General features: G+C 39.3%; 1 long non-coding RNA gene across 1 annotated transcript in view; it reads right to left on the bottom strand.

The window, feature by feature from the left end:
- The window catches only part of LOC130920871 (uncharacterized), a 32,753-nt gene extending 17,945 nt beyond the window's left edge, over positions 1–14,808 (bottom strand). The window contains exon 1 of the long non-coding RNA XR_009064228.1: positions 10,797–14,808. This is a non-coding gene — a long non-coding RNA (uncharacterized LOC130920871). The remainder of the gene's footprint in view (positions 1–10,796) is intronic.
- Between the last annotated feature and the right edge of the window lie 295 nt (positions 14,809–15,103).

The raw sequence follows: 15,103 nt of genomic DNA, 5'->3' as shown, positions 1-15,103 counted from the left end.
GATCCAGAAGAGGACTGGGAGAATGTTATGGTCAGATGAAACCAAAATAGAATTTTATGGTAGAAACACAGGTTCTCGTGTTTGGAGGAGAAAGAATACTGAATTGCATCCGAAGAATACCGTACCCACTGTGAAGCATGGGGGTGGAAACATCACGCTTTGGGGCTGTTTTTCTGCAAAGAGACCAAGACGACTGATTTATGTACAGGAAAGAATGAATGGGGCCATGTATCGAAAGATTTTGAGTGAAAATCTCCTTCCATCAGCAAGGGCATTGAAGATGAGACGTGGCTGGGTCTTTCAGCATAACAATGATCCAAAACACACAGCCAGAGCAACAAAGGAGTGGCTTCGTAAGAAGCATTTCAAGGTCCTGTAGTGGCCTAGCCAGTCTCCAGAACTCAACCCCATAGAAAATCTGTGGAGGGAGTTGAAGGTCCGTGTTGCCCAACGACAGTCCAAAAACATCACAGCTCTAGAGGAGATCTGCATGGAGGAATGGGCCAAAATACCAGCAACAGTGTGTGAAAAGCTTGTGAAGAGTTACAGGAAACGTTTGGCCTCCGTTATTGCCAACATAGGGTATATAACAAAGTATTGAGATGAACTTTTGGTATTGACCAAATACTTGTTTTCCACCATGATTTGCAAATAAATTCTTAAAAAATCAAACAATGTGATTTTCTGTTTTTTTTTTTTTTTTCCCACATTCTGTCTCTCATGGTTGAGGTTTACCCATGTTGACAATTACAGGCCTCTCTAATATTTTCAAGTGGGAGAACTTGCACAATTAGCGGTTGACTAAATTCTTATTTGCCCCACTGTATATACACTCACCGGCCACTTTATTAGGTACACCATGCTAGTAATGGTTTGGACCCCTTTTGCCTTCAGAACTGCCTCAATTCTTCATGGCATAGATTCAACAAGGTGCTGGAAGCATTCCTCAGAGAGTTTGGTCCATATTGACATGATGGCATCACTCAGTTGATGCAGATTTGTCGGCTGCACATCCATGATGCGAATCTCCCATTCCACCACATCCCAAAGATGCTCTATTGGATTGAGATCTGGTGACCATGGAGGCCATTTGAGTACAGTGAACTCATTGTCATGTTCAAGAAACCAGTCTGAGATGATTCCAGCTTTATGACATGGCGCATTATCCTGCTGAAAGTAGCCATCAGAAGTTGGGTAAATTGTGGTCATAAAGGGGTGGACATGGTCAGCAACAATACTCAGGTAGGCTGTGGCCTTCCAACGATGCTCAATTGGTACCAAGGGGCCCAAAGAGTGCCAAGAAAATATTCCCCACACCATTACACCACCACCACCACCAGCCTGAACGGTTGATACAAGGCAGGATGGATCCATGGTTTCATGTTGTTGACGCCAAATTCTGACCCTACCATCCGAATGTCGCAGCAGAAATCGAGACTCATCAGACCAGGCAACATTTTTCCAATCTTCTATTGTCCAATTTCGATGAGCCTGTGCAAATTGTAGCCTCAGTTTCTCTGTTCTTAGCTGAAAAGGAGTGACACCCGGCGTGGTCTTCTGCTGCTGTAGCCCATCTGCCTCAAAATTCGACGTACTGTGCGTTCAGAGATGCTCTTCTGCCTACTTTGGTTGTAACGGGTGGTTATTTGAGTCACTGTTGCCTTTCTATCAGCTCAAACCAGTCTGGCCATTCTCCTCTGACCTCTGGCATCAACAAGGCATTTCCACCCGCAGAACTGCCGCTCACTGGATATTTTTTCTTTTTCGGACCATTCTCTGTAAACCCTAGAGATGGTTGTGCATGAAAATCCCAGTAGATCAGCAGTTTCTGAAATACTCAGACCAGCCCTTCTGGCACCAACAACCATGCCACGTTCAAAGTCACTCAAATCACCTTTCTTCCCCATACAGATGCTCGGTTTGAACTGCATGAGATTGTCTTAAACCATGTCTACATGCCTAAATGCACTGAGTTGCCGCCATGTGATTGGCTGATTAGAAATTAAGTGTTAACGAGCAGTTGGACAGGTGTACCAAATAAAGTGGCCGGTGAGTGTAGATCTATAATGATCTCTGTCCCTGAAAAAGTTACTGGGAGCGCTAGCAGCGAATATGAGTAAAGTGGCGAAAGTACTATTTTGCTCCATTCTGGTACAAATGCTGGATTTTGTTGCACTTTAGAAATTATTTTTCCACAAAATTTGAATACCCTCTCAAGCATGTGATGTCATAGGTTCCCCTGTTGTTAAAATGTACCCCTTTGACTCAAAGAACCGCTTCACAATCAATTCAAACTTCCTTTTAAGCAATCACGATCCAAGACCGTATATGTACTTCTCATTAATTCATGTGGTGACAAAGGTCAAATGTGGTCTGTGCCCTTTTAGAATGAATGTTGCCTTATTGATCTTTAGATGTTCACGGCACTAATGAGCCCAAGAACATTGAATAGACCCTTGCTGCAGGGTGGTGATGATGTGATAATGACTCATGAAGTGGACACAGCACTACTTTGTCAAGCTCCGACTAGAGACGCTGACCTCAAACAGAGCGAGGAAACATGACAGATCAATATTAGATAGGTCCAAAACAAAAGGAATACACATTTATCTATTTAATGGAATGAATTTGAATGATGCAGTGTCTCAACCATTTCAGGAACAGTAGTCACTACGTGGACATCTTCAAAATTTATCATGAGCTAAACTCATTCAATGCCGGATCACAGAGTATCTGTGATGGTAGTTGGTAAAACAGGGCAAAAGCAATATTGAAAACACCTATTAACAGCAATAGAAGTCCAATCAATTTCGACTGTTCCAGTTAAAATTGATTAGACGTCTACTGCTGTCAACGGCAGCAAAATAGGTAAGCTATTTGAAGTCACATGATATTTACAAAACAAAAATTGAACTCACACAGCAAAATACCCACTGGTCACACTTATTTGAACTTATGTCTTTCTTCTTTTTATTTTTTTACAATTTCATTTAACATATTTTTTGAAGTTTCAATTTTAAAAAATTATTTTATTTAGAATTCTTTATATTTGTATTGCTCATAGGTTTTTAGGGCCCAAGCACCAAGTGGTGCGAGAGCCTTATTGGAATGCAAAGGATTATTATTATTTCCTAATGGCAAACGAAAATGGCCAATTTGGAGGTCTTAACATCCTCGAAAACTCACCGAAATTTGCACATACATGCGACTTGGCGTAAATTTCGATAATTTTGTTACCTTGCGAAAAACGTAACAAAACAAAGTGGCTCAGTGGCGCCCCCTTTCAATTTTCAAAAAGGCCTCTCCTATTAGGTTTTTTGGACGGAGAGCGATGAAATTTGGGGAATCAATACCTTGTGCGAAACTGTTCCAAAAGGTCTCTTGCATCCATATTCCAAACCCAACAGGAAATTGTGTATTTTGGATTGAATGTGAAATTTATATCGAGTCACAGGGTGCATATCTGAGACATTGGCAGCTTGGGAGTTAGTTGGATCCTCCTCAAAATGGGTGAGACTGTTCATAAGACATATGAGATCTTAAGTTATCAAAATTGAGTTTTTATTCACGGGCATGACCTGGGCGCTGTGCCAGTGTCTGCCTTTATTTTGGCAAAACGCCAAATTCATTAAATGACTAATAACTCCCTGATACAAGGTTCAGTCTTTTTCACATCTGGGATGTATGTGAGGTATCCCAGCCTGAACACGATTGCATTGAAATATTACCCATTAGGCCTGGCGCCCCCTGCTGGGAGCTGGAAACGACCTTTTTTTAACTCATTTGCTCCCAGAAATGTATAAAGACATTCTATTTTTAAATGCTTAACTGTCCCACAAACGTATTTATACGTCTTTTGCGTTTTTTTGTACAAGAAGTATCTAGAGCTTCCGATCTATCGCCGAAACAAAAAACAAGCCTTAAAACCAATTTTAAAGCAATAAAACTGGCCACTGGAGGGCAGTAGCACATTTGTTAAGACCTCACAACCCAATTCAAACATTACAACTTTATTAGGGAAGTTAGCAGAGCCCCTCCGCAGCTTGCTGCTCAGGTCCACCGCACGCTCGAATGTCCTGCGCGGAAACGCGCACGGCCAAACCAGTTCCCCCCCAGGAACATAAGTTCCCCAGGTAAACGAGACAGTGGTCACCACAAAAAAAAAAGACTAAAAAAAATCCATCTTTACGAGAAAGTCGGCAATGAGGGAAAAGTTTAACCGCTGTCACAGCCACCAAACGTCATCTCTCAGTTAGGTAAGTGTGAATAAATTGTTACTTTGCTATCAAAAGCTCTATTTGGCTGGTTGTTCATGTTATTTTGTAAAAGGAAAACATTATTCAGATGTTTGGGATGTCACTGAAGCAAAAAATTGCCGTGTTAAAGTCAAAGTTATGTTTGAAATTTTTGCGTTTACAAAAAGCTCATTTTCTCCGTTTTTTCATCAGAAATTGGAAAATTGCTCAAACTAAGCTATTTTCTAATGCTGATTTCAAAAGAATGGAAAAAGATATGAACTTACTTTTTTTTCTGCTGAAAGACGAGAGTCTAATCTTTCTTTTGGTGGGTTCCATGTTTATATAGCAATAGAACAGAATTTTTTGTGGGCCTTGCAAAATCAGTCAAAATCCAGTAAAATGGCCAGGAGCGAAAGGCCTTGCTCCGGTGAAAATGGCTGGGAGTGAATGAGTTAAGAGACAGGCTCCTCCTCCAAGGGAAAAAAAAAAAAGTTGACTTCAAACCTTTATCAGGGGAGTCTTAAGACATGTGTTCAGGTGCCTGATGAAAAATATTGAGGTTTCGTTGAAAAGTGAAAATGACCGTCGCCATTTTGTTTGTTTTGAACAGTCATAATTTGGCAGATATACAACATATCTGCACAAAACTTCCTGTGCTTGGTGAGAGTCGTACCCTGAAGGGTCCCTTTGGCGTCATTAGCGTCAAACCTACAGCGCCAACTAGTGGCAACAGAAAGTCACTCATTTTACTTATACATGCCAAGTTCTTTTCAGGTTGGTCATTGTATATACAAGACCTTTTGTACATTTTAAGGCTTATGCCTTGAAATGAGAAGACACGAGAAGAATGTCTCTGTCTGTTGCCATGACGACAGCTTGTTCACCATTAAAAGGAAGTAGATTTCTCCCGGCATCCCGACTTTGGCACACTTAGTCGAATTGGCCCAATTAGAGGATTCATTTTGGTTTTGAATTAGGGCGTGGCTACACAGCTTGGTAACGCTTCCTTTTTTGAAGAACCCTCTTCAATAAGGGTTTTTTTCTTCTAGGTGTGTGAATGTATTTCTAATCCCGAAAAAAGAGGCGAGTCCCGAGCACGTTCAGTAGAACGGTCTGCACATCCTTCCGAGTAGCGTGCCGTCCAAGTCGCACCAAACTGTGAGGGCCAGTTTAGTCCTGCTTGCAGGCCTAGTTTAAATTTGCTTTTTGCCAAATACGTGTGGACAACAGAAATACTACAAATTGGGGGCCACAAAATATTGTCCTCTTAGCCGCAAGTTTGAGATACCATCTCCGATATGAATGTAATCATAATTCGTGCATGAAAGGATGAAAGGATTAATGTATGAGAACATCTGCACACTAGCTATCACAAACCACAGGGCATTGCTTACATTAAGGTATGGTTGGATCGTAACAACGCAAAAACTTAATGGTTGACAAATGAAACGAGACAGAGTGGTGCTTGACTGACTGCTTTAAAGGGACCCTCAAGCCATGATTGGTCCATTTTTCACTACTAACTCATGTTTATATATTTTTTTGTACAGGACAATAAAAATGGCATTCATCCCTGATACAGTTTAGTTTTTTAGTTCTACAGTTTATCGGCAAAATGGACGCATGCCCACTAGTGTTCCACTGGCTTTTCTTCTGCGAAATACGTGGCTATGAGTGTTGTTTTCGTCAACTATGACAATAACGAAAATATTTCGTCAACGGCCAATTTTTTCATGACGATGACGTGCCGATGACGAGCTAAAACATGTCTTGGGAGATTAAAACATAACAAGATGGATGCCAGTTTTCATCTCACCAAACGATTTCGTATAAGTTCACATTTTCTTATCGTATGTGTAGTTAGCACGCATCGTAGCAGTGTTTGCGTCACTATTATGGTGCGCTGCGCCACGGCTGTTGAATAAGCGTGCGTCCACTCCAGGCTCCTTTTGTGAATTATGTGTCAGGTGCTGCTTGGTAATTCTTATCTTGGCTAGACATGCCATGTTGCTTTAGAGGTGTGTGCTGAAAGATCATCACACACTAAATGTAATTGTAGTGTTAGCATTCAGTATTCAGTTCAGTTTATTCACACATCATTCAAAGTATACAATACATGTCATGTACAACAAGATACAGTATATGTTTCTACATTTAAATGCGCGAAAAGGACACTCCAAGGAAGCTATTTAAAGAGCATACGACAGGAGAAAAAAAGTCTTAAATAGCGTTATTATGTGAATTAGAATCATATTTTGAGACGATTCGACTATATACAACAATTTAGCAAAGCGCAGATGACGAGAAATTAGTCTTTTAATCTGCCGGTTAGCCACGCCTACCATTATAGGGCTCAAGCGTCCCCAACAGGTGGATGACGTCAGCGGGAGACTGGGCTCATCGGTTTTACTATTCAGCCCACTGAGGGGGAATTATTCAGAACGAGGAAAACGCGACGAAGAGAGCCGCAAAATGTCATTGTTTCAGTCTCTCTACTCCAATATTTTTACAGGATATTCTTTTTATCCAAGTATTTTTTTCCCCAATAGCTAAATAAATGGCTTGAGAAGGACCAGTCAGCCCGTCGAGGGGGAACTATTCACAACGAGGAAAACGCGACAAAGAGATCTGCAAAATGTCATTGTTTCTGTTTCTTTACTTCAATATTTTTACAGGATATTCTTTTCATCCAAGTATTTTCCCTAACTGCTAAATAAATGGCATGGTCATGACAAATAACAGTCTTGTGCTAAATGGAATATGAAATAATAACAATGCACTTATTCAGGACGACATGACAAAATTACTCCATAATGGTCAAAACTGTCGACTTCACCTTTACTGTCGCACCTCCTGAACGGTATTTTATGACACCTAAATCGGACATATGTCATTTACCTTCCCCGGCTTCGGAGAATGTAAACAAACAGAGAGGTGTGACAGCTAGCCGACATGCTAACCCGAACCGAGTGATGTTTCAAAGTCTTCGAAGCGGAAAATCTCACATAACTAGCCCGGATTATTTGACATGACAACTGTGTTGTCGAGTATCTTCGCGGATCGGCAAACCGCCCAGCGGAGAGCAATTTACAGCTCGCTCCCCGGAGGAGGGCGGCTGCAGTTGTTGTGCAGCTAACGTGCAGCTAATGTGCATGAGGAGAGCTTTTTACATGCCTATCAATGATCAAACTTGCTTTATTTAAAGAAAGTTTGTAGTGTTTACTTTATAATCGCTGTATTCGTATTTGACATAATACAAAACAAGATGTTTACTCACTTCCTCGTCAGTCCAATGGTCCCACTGTAGTAGGGCTTGTTTTGGCCAATATCCACGGTGAATGGGAACCTTTTGAAACTCCAAAAAGGCGCACATGCCTCTCCCTCATACAGCAAGGTTTTTCTGCAGCCGTTTGGCTGGCGTGATGCGAAAAATGAACGTATTAATCCGAAAAATCAGCTGAATCCTTAGTCCTCATACACAACAGTACGGCTGTATAATGAAGAGGACTCCTTCTCCCATACACGTCACAGCGCCCTCCTCCTCAATAAAAGACCGAAGCCGGAAGTCACTCATTTTCATGGCGCGGGATTCAATAAACTAAATAAATATAGCGATCGTTTCCACACACATCCAAGCGGTCCATATCATTCAGAGCATAAAATACCGTGTGTATTATGAAATAAACATGCTTTTCCGTGTCACATGCACTTTAAAGCATATCGTGTTCGTAAGCATACTGTAGCCTTCTTGTTAGCATTAGCATTCAGGATGGTGAGTGTCGTCTTAAACTCTTGGAAAACTTTTTACACACAGTTTGTGGCATCCATGTGTTTTTAATTAGTTGAAAATAACGTACTGTTTTGCTGCTGAGTGTGTATTATCATCACGAAGATGGTGATGTCCTTGTCTTCTCTACAATTATGTACACGTCTGTCAATGTTCATTCAAAATTGTTGGAATTTTTTTTTTTATGTACTTATTTATTTATTGGTGGATTAAAACTTTTGTGTTTACAGATGAAAACATTTTGAGTAAATGTCAACTAAAACTAGACAAAATTTGGCTGAGTTGTCGTTGACTACAAGACGAAGAGGAACACATTTTGAAATTACTAAAATTGAGACTAATAAGTATTTTTGTCCAAAAAAGACTACAATGAAAATTAAAAGGGCTGCCAAATACAACACTTGTGGCTATATATTAATTTTTACTTCGCAAAAATACAGGGTGTCCATAAAGTTTACCGTTTCAAAAAGTTATTAAAAATGCAATTGATTAGATATTTAATTCAGATTTGTTCGATTGTATTCAGAGTTTATTGAAGTTTTTTTTTTTTTTTTTTTTTTTTTTTACACCTCTTAATACATTTCTACATGGGCACCATTAGTTGCACGAAGCACATCAAGACGGTACTCAATTTCTTGCCATGTTCGCTGTAGCACAGCCTCATCAATTGTGGCAATGGCATCAGTAATCCTTCGCTTAAGGTCAGTAATGTCCCTTATCTTTGTTTGATACACGATATCTTTAACATAGCCCCATAGAAAGAAGTCCAGGGGAGTGATATCTGGTGAACGTGGCGGCCAAGGAATTGGCTCATCCCTTCCAATCCGTCGGTCTGGAAATGTTTGATTGAGGAACCCACGAACATGCAGCCCCCAATGTGGTGGTGCACCATCTTGCTGAAAAATGATGGTTGGTTTCAGTTGTGGTGCCACTAAAGATGTCCCGATCGATCGGGTCCGATCACGTCATTTTCAAAGTATCGGAATCGGCAAAAAAAAAATATCGGACATGCCTTTTTTAAATATATATATATACATATTTTTTATTTAAATCGTTTTCTAATTGTATTTAACGTTACAGACAAAATGTCTTACACTCATCCAGAGTAGTTTTGGCTTAAAGTAGGGCTATCAAATTTATTGCGTTAACGGCAGTAATAATTTTTTTTTTAATTAATCACGTTAAGTAATTAACGCATGCGCTGCATGACCCACTCACGCATTGACGCAGTCAATCTATAAAGACGCCTTTTTACCAATAGATAGCGCTAAAAGGCAGCGTATAATGAGTAGAGAGAATTTTGACAGCCTTTGGAGCCATTTTTATGTGGCTAAAGCCTTACAATACCTCTCTCAGCAATCAAAACAACGTGGGAAGCAATGTGGGGAAGAAAGGTAGTAGTTGATCATTTTCTTAACACCCTATGTTCTTTCCCAACGCAGAGAAGATATATCAATTGGTGCCCCTACGCACAGTCATGGTTGCACTTCCCATCATGCATTCGGGCAGAAGTTAAATGGCTGCATTATCATTTACTGAAAGCTCAACAAATATTTAGTCACAATATACAAAGTCACATTTATCCTTTAAGAATTACAAGTCTTTCTATCCGTGGATCCCTCTCACAGAAAGAATGTTAATAATGTAAATGCCATCTTGAGGATTTATTGTCATAATAAACAAATACAGTACTGATGTACTGTATGTTGAATGTATATATTCGTCCGCGTTTTATTCATTTTTTTCTTAATGCATTGCCAAAATGTATATGATCGGGAAAAATTATCGGGAATGATTGGAATTGAATCGGGAGCAAAAAAAAAAAAAAAGCAATCGGATCGGGAAATATTGGGATCGGCAGATACTCAAACTAAAACGATCGGGATCGGATCGGGAGCAAAAAAACATGATCGGAACAACCCAAGGTGCCACATATTAATTTAAAAGGTCAAGGTAAACATTTGTAGAAATTAATGTCTCGAAGAAAAACACACAAATGCAGTGTAATAAAAAAACTTTAATAAACACTGAATACAATACAACAAATCTGAATAAGATATTCAATCCATTGCATTTTTAAAGGGTATGACAACACCTGGGCAAATGCTAATATTCCATCATTTATCCATAAACGCATGCCTTTTGGATTCATATCATGCCACTTCGTGTAATTACACACATCGCAACACCAAGAAAATGATAGAAATTTGGATCGATTGTCAAGCTAAAAGGACCCGCCCACGAGATCCCGGAAATCTAGCATATTGTGTGCGTGACGTCACGACAAGGAAACAACCGGCTCAGTACTTAGTACTGAATGGCGGCGATGATAGCGGACAATTTTGTTTCTAGTTGCAGCGACGAATCCGATGTAATGAACATTCTTCTAATGGTGACGAGGAGAGTTATGAACCTTTCTTTGGTGTTTTGGGTTATCAATTTGAGCCCAAACGAAAGCCAATGCAGCCTAATGAAAGGATCATTGAGAGGAGCAATCATACTGATGAAACACCGGCAACATTGTATGGGAAACACCGAATGGTTTGTTTTGCATTTCTTTTTGTGAAGCTGATACACCGTGACCGCAAAATAATGTAATGTACAGAATAATTATCATTTATTGTGCTATCATAGGTTTTCTCTCTGCCAACAGACAGAAATATGAATGGGATTCGAGGATTTGTTATATATATTTTACGAGCGATAATTTATACATGTGTCCAGTCCTATATCCAATGTGTGATATGTTTTTATTATAAAAGAGTACTCACTCTGGCCATTTCGAGCTTGGCTGCTCCGCTCCTTTGGTTAGCCTTGGGTGGTCTTATCAGAGCCAGTCGTCCTTTTTCTTGATATCTCGGGACATTTAGGTGGCTGCGCGTGTTTGGTGGCTGCTTTCATCAGCAATTTCTTAGCAAAACCTGATTTCATTTGTCCATAGTTCGAATAGCTTTCAGGTGTAAAATGCGCACCACACAAAACCGTGCCGGAGGCTGGGTCTGCAAAATTAGCCCTCTTAGCACGGACGAACTTTACTCATTCTCTGCGTAGTCCAGCGCTTTTTCTCGCGTTCGGGAACTCATGGGTACTACATTGCGACAAATGGCTATTTGTAGACCGCATAGCATGACAGGTTTGAACCATTTTAGCGATTTTTTGAAAAAACACGAACGCAACTCTCTCGTCAATAAACAACGATTGCACCTGCCTCGACCTTTCGTTTCCTTGTTATGACGTCTCCGCCCCATTCGGCTGTTTCCGGAATACTTTCGGAAATGTTCGTAATTTTCGATCTATTTTCGATAATTGCTCATGAATGCGATTTATTTTTTTGTTAACTTTATTAATATTTGTTATCTTGCCACATAACTGTTCTATTGATATCTCCCATCCCCTTAGTGTTTTAATACAATTTAATAAATTTTTGAAATGGTAAAGAGACTTTATGGACACCCTGTATGTTATTTGCCTCACTGAAAATGTCCACAAACTGCGATACATTCTTGTCCAAAAATTCATCTCAACTTTTATTCACTTCAACCTTGAAAAATATCTCGAAGATATGTCTCGCCAGGCATTCAGCATATGATAAGATCAATAAATGGGGAAGTCCATGAAAGTGTGATGTTTTTTACATTTTGTAATTCAAACTTCCAAGGCCCTTCATCTTCAAAGTTGAAACTATTCAAACGAGGGCTTTTCATCGAGCTATGAGATGAGTTAATATCTGAGTGTAAAGATACATCATGCTTAATCATGCTTAAGCTTAATGCTTGATTGGTTTACTGAATGGAACTGACTGAAACGCAAAACATCTATAAACATCGTTATCTTGTAGATACACTGTTTTGGTGAAAAGAATGTCTTTCATTCAAATTTCTGAACTGTTTCAACATAATCCCAAAAAAGTTGATATTGCTTTGTACTTTTCCAGTAAACAGTGAATAAATAGCAATAGTAAATAGTAAAGGCTGTGCCCCCCACCCCAAAAAATGGCCTTATAAGACTATGCTTGAAAGTGATCACACACACAAAAAAATCCTTAAAGCAGTACTGAGTATTTGCTGTTGTGTTTTTTTTTTGGGTGTAGGGAGGTAGTGTTGACATATTTTTTTTTACATATTTAATACATACAGTGTAATGCTCAACTCAAACCATCTATGGGTTCTTTCAATAAATACAGTGCTGTTTTTCCCCTTGCAGAATGGCGAGGACTTAAAGATTTACATTAAACTGTACAGTGCAAAATCGAGGGCAGCACAGCGTTGCCGTGCTAGAAAAGACGATGATGAAAAAAAAACAATGCCTTTGAGCTGGCAGCTTGTTACTGGTGCGCCGCTGATTAATTTGTACTTTTCCAGCCTTTTTTTGTTATTGTTCATTGTGTGTAATCCCTTTGTTGACTTTTTGCAGCGTTTTTGACTAATATTCTTTGACAAAGACCATCACAACTGGTTGTTTTGAACATCATGTTTAAATATTTTCATTTAGCAATGAATATTGGTGCCATTGCTACTAGATTTGCTAATGACTTTCTATTTGTTTTATTTCTATTTTGAGAGAATCACACTCACTGTTGTTAATAACGGCGTTAGAGTGTGACAGCGTTTCTAACGGCGGTATTGTATTCATTAGTGATTAATCCAATTTATTTTTCCCATCTTTGCAACGCTGTTACGGTTACGGGGGATGTGAAGGGGCGCGTTACTACAATTTGGTTGACGGAAGCGCGAGTTGTCTGATTTTGTCACAGCTCCTTGGGAGAGAGCAGAGCAGGAGGGTGAGAAGGGAAAGGTTGTGGTGACGCCGTTGCAAACGTGATGATGATTGGCAAGATGGCTCCACGCATTAGCATAGCATTCGCGTTCTCGTTAGCTTTAGCATTTAGCATGCCAAGCGTCATTTTAAACTCTTGGGCAACTTTCCAGGTGAGTATAATTCATTAAAAATAATGTAATGTTTTCCCGCTGAGTGTGCATTATCATCATTAAGTTGGCGTTGTGCTTGTAGACGCTACAATTCATTTGCTCCCAAAAACGTATAAATACGTTCTATTTTTAATTGTTCCAGTGTCCCAAAGACATATTTATACTTCTTTTACGTTTTTTTTTTTTTTTTCAAAAAAGACATCTCTGGATCGTGATTCAATTTAGCTCCAAAGCAAAAAGCTGAAAATCCATTTTAAAGCAGTAAAACTGGCCACTGGAGGGCAGTAGCGCATTTGGTAAGACCCGCAACCCCATTCAACAGCAACGAACGGCCAAGCCGAATGGATGCCAGAAGGCGAACGACCGAGCAGAACAACCGGCAGGACGCCCGGGATGCCAGGCGCTGGACAACCGAGCAGAACGACCTGGACCACTAGTGCAGCGGACGATGCCTTTGAGTCCGTGCTGCTCGCGAGCAGAGCCCGCAGAGACTCAAAAAAATTCATCCTCATGAGACAGACGACGATGAGTGAAAAGTTTAACCGCCTGTCGCGGCCAGAACAGTGTCATTTTTCAGTTAGTTATGTGTAAATAAATTGTTACTTTGCTATCAAAAGCTCTATTTGTCTTGTTGTTTATCTTATTTTGTAAAAGGAAAACATTCAGATGTTTGGGATGTAACTAAAGCAAAAAATAGCTGTGTATAAGTCAAAGTTATGTTTGAAATGTATGCTTTCACAAAAAGCTAAATTTCTCAAACTAAGCTATTTTCTAATGCTGATTTCTAAAGAATAGAAAAAGATGAACTTTTTTTCTGCTGAAAGAAGAGAGTAATCTTTCTTTTGGTGGGTTCCATGTTTATAAAGCAATAGAACAGAATTTTCTGTGGGCCTTGCAAAATCAGTCAAAATCCGGTAAAACGGCCGCGAAGGGCCTTGCTCCAGTGAAAATGGCTAGGAGTGAATGAGTTAATAGTAATATATATTAGGGCTGTCAAAATTATCGCGTTAACGGGCGGTAATTAATTTTTTAAATTAATCACGTTAAAATATTTGACGCAATTAACGCACAAATGCCCCGCTCAAAAAGATTAAAATGACAGCACAGTGAAATGTGTACTTGTGTTTTTCGGAGTTTTGGCGCCCTCTGCTGGCGCTTGGGTGCGACTGATTTTATAGGCTTTAGCACCCATGAGTATTGGTAATTATTGACATCAACAATGGCGGGCAACTAGTTTATTTTTTGATTGAAAATTTTACAAATTTTATTAAAAGGAAAACATGAAGAGAGGTTTTAATATACAATTTCTATAACTTGTACTAACATTTATCTTTTAAGAACTACAAGTCTTTCTATCCATGGATCGCTTTAACAGAATGTTAATAATGGTAATGCCATCTTGATGATTTATTGTTAAAATAAAGAAATACAGTACTTATGTACCGTATGTTGAATGGATATACTGTATCCATCTTGTGTCTTTTCCATTCCAACAATAATTTACAGAAATTATAAATATTTTATAAATGGTTTGAATTGCGAATAATTGCAATTACAATTAATTAATTTTTAAGCTGTAATTAACTCGATTAAAAATGTTAATCATTTGACACCCCTAATATATATATTTTTTGTAATTCTCTAAAATAGTCCCATGCCCTAAAATTTCTTGAATTACATATCAATGAACCTTGTGTGGTGTTTTTTAATCAAAACAATTGGAACAAAGACAGGAAATTGAAAATTGAATAATATATCTATATAAATATTAGGTGTGTGACGATACACAAAAGTCACGGTTCAGTACGTACCTCGGTAAGGAGGTCAACAAAAAAGGAATGACATAAAATGGAAAAGAAAGGACTCACGTTTTGACTCGGTTGATGAAATGCCGGCGCAGTACGAGGGCTAAAGTAGAGAGGACCATCATAGTCGTGCACATGGTTCTGTTGGCCCACCGAAATCCAGCCTCCGTCTCTAATAACTGACCCAGCTCGTCTGGCTGGATCAGCAACATCATGGGATTTAGTTCAGTCAATCCCAGATTAGACTAGGTGACATACACTTTTACTCTGACACAGGTGATACAACCTGGAATGAATACATACACATTGTGCTTTATTGTGCAGACAATAAACGGAACATAATTT

The sequence above is a fragment of the Corythoichthys intestinalis genome, chromosome 8, assembly GCF_030265065.1.
Source record: "Corythoichthys intestinalis isolate RoL2023-P3 chromosome 8, ASM3026506v1, whole genome shotgun sequence".
Classification (NCBI taxonomy): Eukaryota; Metazoa; Chordata; class Actinopteri; order Syngnathiformes; family Syngnathidae; genus Corythoichthys; species Corythoichthys intestinalis.
This window is presented reverse-complemented; position numbering and strand designations above follow the sequence as displayed.